We start from the raw sequence: 10,380 nt of genomic DNA, 5'->3' as shown, positions 1-10,380 counted from the left end.
TGGTATCTTCTAATCATTCTAAGGTTTAAACGATTGTTTGCTAATGAAAAGGATGCAAAGAATCTAAGATGGCATGCGAATGACAGGATTTCAGATGGAAAGCTTCGACATCCAGCCGATTCAGAACAATGGAAGAAAATTGATACTTTGTTTCCTGAGTTCGGCCGTGATCCAAGGAACCTTAAGCTTGGACTTAGTACAGATGGCATGAATTCTTACAGCAGCCTTAACAGTATACATAGTTCATGGCCTGTTTTGTTGGTGATTTACAACTTATCTCCCATGTTATGCATGCAACGCAAGTATATCATGTTGTCTATGTTTATTTCAAGACCGAAACAACCGGGAAATGACATTGATGTTTACCTAAGACCCTTGGTCAAAGACTTAAAAAAGCTGTGGGAAGTAGGTATGGATGTGTTCGACGAATCGAAAGGAGGTATTCAAGTTGCATGTAATGATCTTTTGCACCATAAATGACTTCCCTGCATATGGAAATTTGTCAGGTTATAGTATTAAGGGGCATAAAGCGTGTCCGATTTGTGAAGCGGGCACATGCTATCATCAACTTCATCATGGAAAGAAGACAGTCTATCTTGGCCATAGAGGTTTCTTGAAAAGGACCACCATTATCGTAGAATGGGGAAAGCTTTCTATGGTGGTCAAGAGCATGGAACTGCCCCAAAGCCATTGACAGGGGAGCAAGTTTATGAATTGGTAAAAGATATCAATGTTACATTTGGCAAGACTATAAAGAATAGTGAAAAAAGTATATGGAAAAAAAAGATCTATCTTCTTTGACCTTCTATATTGGCACTATCTTAATGTGAGACATTGTATTGATCTCATGCATGTGGAGAAGAACGTGTGTGATAGTATTATTGGAACGCTTCTTGATATACCAGGCAAGTCTAAGGGACGGTGTGAAGGCAAGATTGGATTTGGTAGACATGAAAATTAAAGAAGACTTACATCCAAGGCCGGTTGGTAAGAGGACTTACTATCCTCTGCTAAACATACTTTGTGCAAGGATGAGAAAAGAAGCCTATGTCAGTGCTTACACGACATGAAAGTTCCCTCAGGGTATTCTTCAAATTTTAAAAAGCTCGTGTCGATAAAAGATTTAAAATTAGTAGGTCTCAAGTCTCATGATTGTCATGTTTTAATACAACAACTATTACCAATGGCTATTTGAGGCTTCTGGAAAGATGAATTGAGAGATGTCATAATTAGGATTTGCTTTTTCTTCAATGCTATATGCCGTAAAGTCCATGAGCCTAAAGAATTGGATGAATTAGAAAATGAAGCATATCTTATCTTATGCCAACTTGAAAAGCTCTTTCTTCTATCATTTTTTGACATTATGATACATCTAATTGTTCACCTAGTGAGGGAGATAAAGTTGTGTGGCCCTGTGCATTTACGATAGATGTATCCAATTGAAAGAACAATGAAAGTTCTAAAAGGATATGTGAAGAGTCCACACTGTCCTGAAGCATCTATTGTACAAAAATATGTCTCTGAAGAAGCAGTAGAATTTTGCCAAGATTATTTAAACAATGTACGACCTATTGGGTTAAGACAATATGATGTCAAAGATCGTAGACGTGGCATTTCTGTGAAGACCGCTGATCCTCATGAATTGCAACAAGCACACTTACATATATTGAATAATGTTGATCAAGTTCAAGACTATATAGATGTGCACAAAGAACTTGTGAGGAAGCAAAATAGTCGAATTAGGATAACTAAGCAAAGATTAATTAGAGAGCATAACAATACTTTTGCAAAGTGGTTTAAGCAGAAGGTTGAAAAGAAAGATTGTGTTTATGATATTTTTAAGGGGCTGGCACAAGGTCCTGAGTGTGATGTTATATGCTGGACTGCATTTGATATTAATGGGTATTTGTTCTACACGAAGTCTCTAGACAATAGGAGTAATGTGCAGAACATGGTATTACACTAGTGGCCTCAGGCATGCACTTCTCCAGCTCGAAAGACCAAAATCCTTTATTCGCATCCATGCCTTATTACAGGGTTATTAAAGAGATTTGAAAGGTTGACTATATTAAATTTAAAATTCCTATTTTCAAATACAAGTGGGTTGATGTTAAAAATGGTTTTTCTCAAGATAGGATGGGATTTACATTAGTAAACTTAAATACTTTAAGTTTTGGCGATGAACCTTTTATTATGGCAGACCAAGCGAAACAAGTGTTTTATGTCATAGATCCGAGAAGTGAAACATGGTCAGTAGTCCTTGAAGGAAAAAGAGAGGTTAATATTGATGAGAAGGATTGTTCAAATTTCAATATTTTTGAGACTCCTTCTTTCTCGATAGGCTTGCCTGTATTGAATGTAGAAGATGAATTGGATGACGAATATGGCACGAGAGATGATCATCACGAAGGGATATGGGAAAATATTTCTATTTAAAAATATGTTAAAAGTTAGTTATTTATTTATAACATGTATGATTTATTAAATTGGTTATTTATTGTGTTTTATTCATATTAGAACATGTTTTATTTATTAGTTATATCACTGATGATTTTTACTTATTGTCTAAATAGGAACATAGAGGATCGGAGTGTTAATCAAAACCAACCTGACCCTTCTACCCCAATTGTGTCTACCAGTGGTGATGACTATGTGACTGTTAGTCCTCAAACTGCGAGTAGCAGCCAATCTACACGATCCAGGAGGCCTAGAAGTGGCACGCGATTAAGAGAGTTAGCTCTAAGTCGAAGCAGAGGCGAGAAGATTCCGATTCAGTTTTATAACATTGGAAGCCAATCGGGCCTAATGGGGCTAAGTTTACTAGTTTTTTAGGCCTCCAAGCTCATAGCAAGCCAAGTATATTGGCACCCACATGGGATGATAATCCCAGAACGAGTGAAGGAACAGATATGGGAAGCCATCAATGTATGATAAATGTTCTTTTATCACTTGTTATCATTATTTGTTACTGATTATTATGACTATATCACTAACTATTGCAATGACATGTATTGCAGGTCACATACGATGTCCCCACGAGTATAGACTTTAAGCATAGGTTGATGACCTGGGCCTGTGATCATTGGAGGGGTTTCAAGACATCACTAGCTAAGAGATTTGTGCATATTAAGGTGCCAGAAGGATAGCCATGGCCTAATCCTTGTACCCAATACACATTTCTCGATACAGCTACTTTCAAAGAATTTGTTAAGCTTCGGACTATGCTAGATGCTCTAGTGAGTTAGATTATTTTAATTTATTTTTTTGTTTATTTTAGTTATATATCATTGTCTTTATTAGATAATGAATATTTTGTAATTCTAATTCACAGGAAAAGAGGAGAAAGGCACAAGATGTTGGAAGAAAGAACAATTGCCCCCAAATAAAGTCTCGTGGCGGTTATGTGTTGGCCGACAAGGAATTGATGGATGCCAAGAGGAGGAAGAGAGAAGAACAAGCTCAATCAGATCCTTTTATTCTACTATCTCCACCATCTCCAATACGCCGCGATGAGAGATGGATTTATGCCCACAAGAAGAAAGACGGGTCCTTTTCAAGTGAGCATGCTCGTGAGGTCGCTCAGAAAATCATAAGTACAATTGTCATTTGTAATCTTATTTTAAATATCAAATATTACTAATTAATTATTATTTGTATGTTACAGGATGAGCTTAAACAGAAGCAATCCGAGGGATCATTCATCCCAGAGGGAAGAAATGATATCCTGGCTATTACTACGGGAAAAGGAGAGCATCCTGGACGTGTTCGGGGATTTGGATTAGGGGTGAGTATAAGAGATGTATTTGGACCACCTCAAAAATGCCATTCTTCAGGACTCGTGACTAGGGAGGAGTTGGATGTGATGTTAGCTCAATTAAGGGCTGAGGCTGAGGTTACTCTTGAAGCTAGGCTACAAAAGATGAAGGAAGAAATGCTGATGATGATGAGCTCAATCAAGGAGCCAAGTGGCCCACAGACTCACTTCCCTACTTGTCTTCCGAGCACTAAAGGGAGCAATATCGTTCTACTTCCTTCAGAGGATGACCCTGCTCCAGAGGGTGAAATATGCTACTTGTATATGGAGGATCTAGAAAGACGCTTAGTAGCACACGGTTACATCAACGAGGGGTCAAAATGCCACTTTCAGGAAGTTCAAGAAGATGTTGTCAAGGTCACTATTGAAGAGGTAAAAATCAATGATGCTTCTATCCCATTCCCTACTGATGAGATCAAGACAGTGAAAGATGCCAAGGGCACTTTTTGCTTATGGCCAAAAAGACTTGTTGGGAAGCCTCAAGATCTGATAACAAATTTTATTAATTAATTTTAATGACTTCTTTATATTTAAGAATGTGTTACTAATTTTTTTATTCAACAGGAAACCCCATCGTCCCATAAAGTGGGTCAAAAGCCACAATTGTTCGAGCTAAGTCTATGGGATCGATTTGTATTGATGGCATATGGTGGATCATTTCCACCTCGGTGTTTTAAAGCGAATCCTGATCTTGCTAGCTTAAGCAACTATGAAATCTTTGTTGAGAATGAGGACCTCCGTCGGATTCTCATTGATACTGACCTAACCATGGCGAACATCCAAATTAGGATGATGTAAGTGTCTTCTTGTAAATTTAAATGAAATTAAACAATTCAGCTTTTCAAACTAACTTGTTTTAATTTTTGTAGGTTTTTGCATCAATTGCTAGTTTCCTCGGGTAAAGACAAACAATACGGATTTCTTTACCCATGTTACACTAATGATACAGAGACCACCAAAGAGGCAAAGGAGGCATATATGAACCAGAGGCTAAGTAAAGGCAGAAAGGAGTGTTATTTTTCCATGTTTCTCTATCTGTAAGTAAATATATTTGAATTTATTCATAATGGTATCGAATATTTACTTAAATGACTTTTTTTGCAGTATACACTGGCAATTGATAGTGTTTTCAATGAAGAGCAATTCTATAATCTTGTTATGCTCTTTGCATCGTAAACTCAATCCAGCAATGAAGAAATCTTGCGAGCAGTAAGTGTGCTTAAGGAGTCTTATAATAAAATTTTTTAGTCATTAAGTTACTAACTATGTCATGTTAATGATAGGGCTATGAGGATTGGCCAGCAAGTCCGGTTAGGTAAGGCACCACGTGATGTCAAGGATCCTACATGGATAACACCAAAGGTAACAAGTTATACATGTTTTTATTTTATGTAATTTTGATGATAGAGCCTTCTTTCAGTATAATTATGACAATGTTGTGTTATTCCATAGAGCCGTCGGCAACCCCCTACTAATTTGTGCAGCTTTTATGTGTTGAGACATACATACAATATCATCATCGCTGGCTTGACTGAGTTCACTGAAGAGGTAAATGTAATTTTAGATATTATTTGTTTTTTCTTCTAATATAATTACTGATTTAATTCCCTTATCCCTAATCTTTTCAGATGTTCAATGATCCATCTCCATTTTTAGATTTAGAGATCCATTAAATAAGGCAACATTGGGGACTCTTCATGTTCGTTCTTCATAATAATCATCCTTTGAAAGAGTGAACTGTGTAGTTGTAAACATTAGTAAATATAGTTGTGTATATGATTAATTAGTTGACAATTTATGTTTTATGTGTTTGGAATTGTACATAATTTTAAATTCATTTGATTTGAACAATATATGATTGTCCAGCTGGCTGATTGTTATTTGGCTATTATATGTTTGATTAATGTAGGATTTAAATTGCAGGCTATAATGGTTGGGGTAAATGAAAAAAAATGGAAATTTTTTTACTTAGAAAACAAATATCTACACCGGTTATTGAAATAACAGGTGTAGATATATTATTATCTACACCGGTTCAACTAATAACCAGTGTAGATATATAGATTATCTACACTTATTATATTTAGAACCAGTGTAGATAACTTTTAAGAAAATTACATATATATTCATAATTGATGTTATCTACACCGAATTTTATAACTGGTGTAGATATATCCGTTAACTACACCAGTTAAATAACAGGTGTAGATAACTTCATGATATCTACACCGGTCTTATCTGCACCGGTTACTAAACTGGTGTAGATAAGCTATTTTAATCGGTGTAGATTTTCTTGTGTGTACTAGTGCTGGTTAGTGAATTTCCAAGTGACTTTAGTGAATCCCACATCACATTAGTGGATCTCAATTTGGACAAGTCACTTTTTGTTAAACAAGCAATTCTCAAGTAGGGTTTCATGTTTTCACAATATACATTAGTAATTTTTTCAAGTCGGGTTAGTGTTTCCAAGTGATATTAGTGAATCCCACCTTATGTTAGTGGATCCCAATTTGGACAAATAGCTTTTTGTTAAACAATAAATTCCCAAGTGGGGTTTCATATTTTCATAATATACATTTAGTAATTTTTTTAAGTAAAGTTAGTAAATTTCTAAGTGGCGTTAGTGGATCCCAATTTAGATGTCACTTTTTCTTAAACAATTGATTGCCAAGTAGGGTTTTCTATTGTCACAATATACGATAGTAATTTTCTCATACCACGTTAGTATATTCATAAGTGGTCTTACCTATATATTGACAAGCATGAAATTTGACAATTACATTTGTATTCATATTCTTCACTAAAATTAGTGACTTCCTAAGTGATGTTTGTATTTTCATACGCGGCCTTGGAACATTTCAAAAGTGATTTTTATGTTGTGATAGCATTTACACTTTAAAGTCTAAAATACTAAGAAAAAATTTATTCCTAAGTGAGATTTTAAGTTTTCATTAGTTACAATAACAATACTCATGCTTGTTGCTAGAAATATAGGGACCAATACTAGAGCAGACTTGTTGCTGGTGATTAACACAACATTGGAGCTAGCAAGGAGATGCCAAGGAATGATGAAGAATGAGAATGAAGGAGAATGAGAAAGAAGAAAGAAGGAGATGCTGTAAAATAGAGCAAGAATGGCTAGGCTACACGTACCTGAATTTTCATTTTGTTTCCTAGAGGCATTTATGACAAACTATAGATGTTTTTATCCCAATGGTCCTTAATTGGGATTAATGTCCTTATAGAATCCTTAATTGTCATTTTCGCTAGCTAATATTTATTTAGGAGAATGATAATTAAGGACCAATTAAGGGCATTAATCCCAAGTAGGGACCCTGAAATATGAAAATCTCAATTAAGAACCATGGTCCTTATTTGGGATTAAAAAAGTTGTAAATTTTCAAAAATGCCCTTGAGAGAAAAAATTAATATACTCACACAAACCAGAGCCCTATTTGCTTATTTTGGTGTCTCCATCGAGCTGCTTCTCGTCCTGGCTCATCCGTGTTCTTTATCATTCGTTAAGTTCTCTATACTAGCTCTAGGATTGTGCAATCATCGGTGAGAGGTCTTCTCCATTGTTGGTCCCTTTTATGTCGCACCCTCTATGTTATTCTGTCACATTCTCTGTCAAAGCTCCGACTGCCATTGCTCGAATTTGAACTCTCCTATACTTCACGCGACTGCAAAGGTAAGGATTTTCATCTATAAAGTTTGAAACTTGCAGTATGTTATGGTTTGCTTGCGAGAAATGTTAGCTTAAAAAACTAAAGTTGGATTGATGCTGTCGAATTGTTTGTTTTCAATAGAAAATAGTAATTTTTCAACCTGAAAATTGCAATGGAAAATAGAACTTGCTCATATTCCAAGTTTAAAATTTTAAGTTCCTTTAAAACAGAATGCTTCTCGCGCAAATAGCATTGGCTCAATTTTAATGGTTGGCATTTGTTGGGATTCAGTGTTCTCCTTTGAAACAAAATGCTTCTCATGTAAAAGTCTTAATGTTTATGAATGTTCGTCACTGATATTTATCTTGCTAATTATACGACTTGAGGCAGGAGATGCTTATTTTGGGATGTCGAGTGATGTTTTAATATGTATAATTTGATAAGGGAAAATGCAGTTCCTTCCTTTACTTTCATTCACTTGCAAATTGCCCTATGAACTTCTAAAACTGGAAAATAGGTCTCTGTACTTTTGCTCTTTAGGAAATATGTCCTTCTATCTTTATTGTCATTTTTGAATTGGCTCCTCATGTCTCCTTTGTATCATTCTTGGTACTATTTTTCCATCCTTGAAAAGCTAGACCTTAAGGCATCAAGAAATTTACAAATCTAACTAAATCATTTCCATTGTTAACCTTGTCACTCCTATCCATAACATAATGTTTGCTAACCTCCATAAATTTTCTTCTCTTCCTGAGTTTAAAAAATTTAATCCCAAGCGAGGTTCTATGTTATCAGTAGCTACATTAGCAATATCCCTAAGCTACATTGGTGAATTCAGTAGTCTTATGTCATGATAGCATTTTCACTCACACAAATTTAGACCTAAAATTTTCATCAGCATTATATTACACTGATTTCAATACATATACACCATATTTGCATCCCTTTTTACACAAAAAATATCCCATCTACTTAAATGGTATTTATACAGTTTGCTTACTAAAAAGCAATGTAGACTACAATCCCATTTACATAACCTATCACCTCCACAAGTACAAAAAACATATGAGATGGGTGTCTGTACAAAAGGTCATTCAACAGAAAAATGCACAAAATAAATAAAAACCATATACATTTCAATTTCAAACTAACTAATATGCATATGGTTTTCACCCCCTTTCAATCCCTACATTGGATTGGGATTCCTACATTTATTTTTGGTATGTCCAACTTGATTACATCTTGAGCAATGATACACTTTTTTATTCTAAAGCTGTGACTCTTCACATGATAGGTGGTTGCCTTAGGGGACGTGTAGTCAGTAGTGGTTCCAAAAAGGTATTTCTTTCATAATCTTGATAATGCAGTTCGGTTAACTGAGGCATGTCAATAGTTTCTAGTAGAATCATTGTGGAGCTATAAATTTTTTTCTTGTGCACAAATAGTGTAGCATTCTTCAACATATGAATACACATTACTATGAACTAATTTTATTACTACACATGCATGTGCACAAGGAATTCCTACCATTTTCCATTCTTGATAAGAGCATTCTTGTAATGTTAGATTCACTCTCAAGTCATTATTTCCTACTTTCACTAGTATCATATTCACACTATAATGTTCAGCCACCATAATTTCAACTCTCAATACATTCTCCCTTAACTTTGCTTCAACACATGATCCAACTCCGTTTGACTAATTTTCCATTTCTATCTTGCTATTATATAGCTTCCTCACTAATTTTGCTCGGTGCTCATTTATCAATGCACATATATGATGTTTTTTCTCTTTCACTAGCCAAACATTAAAAGATTCAGCATGGTTTATTGTTATGTTGTCCCATCTTTTGTATGGAAATCTTGCTAAGGCCCAACGATCTATATCCCCATTTGTTTCTAACCATCTTGCCAACTGTGGGGAGAAAACTATCATATGACCTATAGCAACTGAAATTTTGTTTCTAACCTTGCATATTCAATATTATCCAACAACTTAAGTGCATCTTCCTTGGTCATCCCCTCAATCCTTCACATGCCTTTATTAATTTTTGTAAATTCAAAGCTATAATTTTCTTTAACATGATGATAACAAAAAACATGTCGATTACCATCAAATGTTACACGCATTACACCAACAATAGCATTATGCATGTCTGACACTATGGTCAATTGAACTTGATGTGTGATCTCTCTCACATTTTCAAGAAACCAAGCCCAATTATCATATGTTTCTCCACCCACTATTGCATAAGCCAAAGAAAATAAGTCATTATTTGCATCAATTGCAGAAGTTGCTAGCAAAGTCTCCTTATATGGACTACTTAAATGACTTCTATCAATAAACAAAATTGGACGAGCACCTTGGAGAAACCCTTTGATGTAGTATTCATATGTAATAAAAAGTCTATTAAATCTGTAAGTTGTCGAAGCAACCCACTTCGTAACTATGTCTGGGTCCGTCTCTTTCAATTTCTCAAAAAGCCATGGGATCAACATATATGATTGTTGTGAAAGGCCATGTATTTCCTCTAATGCTTTATCTTTCCCCCTTAAAGCTTGCTGATATGTGAGATTTAACCTATACTCTTTGTAGAAGTCTTATCTAATCTCATTTGAAGTTTTCTCCACACTCCCCTTCACAGCATCAATGATGATTGATGATGTCAATTTTGAGTTAGTTTTTTGCATTAATAGGAGGTTGTCTTGAGCAAAATGCATGTGTTCATTGTGAAATTTTTTCACACACAATATAGAGGTTGTCTTCCCAAGAGCATAAGTTGATATCTTCCATTTACAACCATCAATACTGCATTTGACAATCATCTTTTTAAGGTTCTTTCTCACAAATATGTAACCAAACCTATAAGCAAGGCTGTATTTATATAGTGCTTTTCTA

This window comes from Prosopis cineraria, unplaced genomic scaffold (genome assembly GCF_029017545.1).
Source record: "Prosopis cineraria cultivar Desert tree isolate PC_DT_omini unplaced genomic scaffold, ASM2901754v1 PC9, whole genome shotgun sequence".
Lineage (NCBI taxonomy): Eukaryota > Viridiplantae > Streptophyta > Magnoliopsida > Fabales > Fabaceae > Prosopis > Prosopis cineraria.
This window is presented reverse-complemented; position numbering follows the sequence as displayed.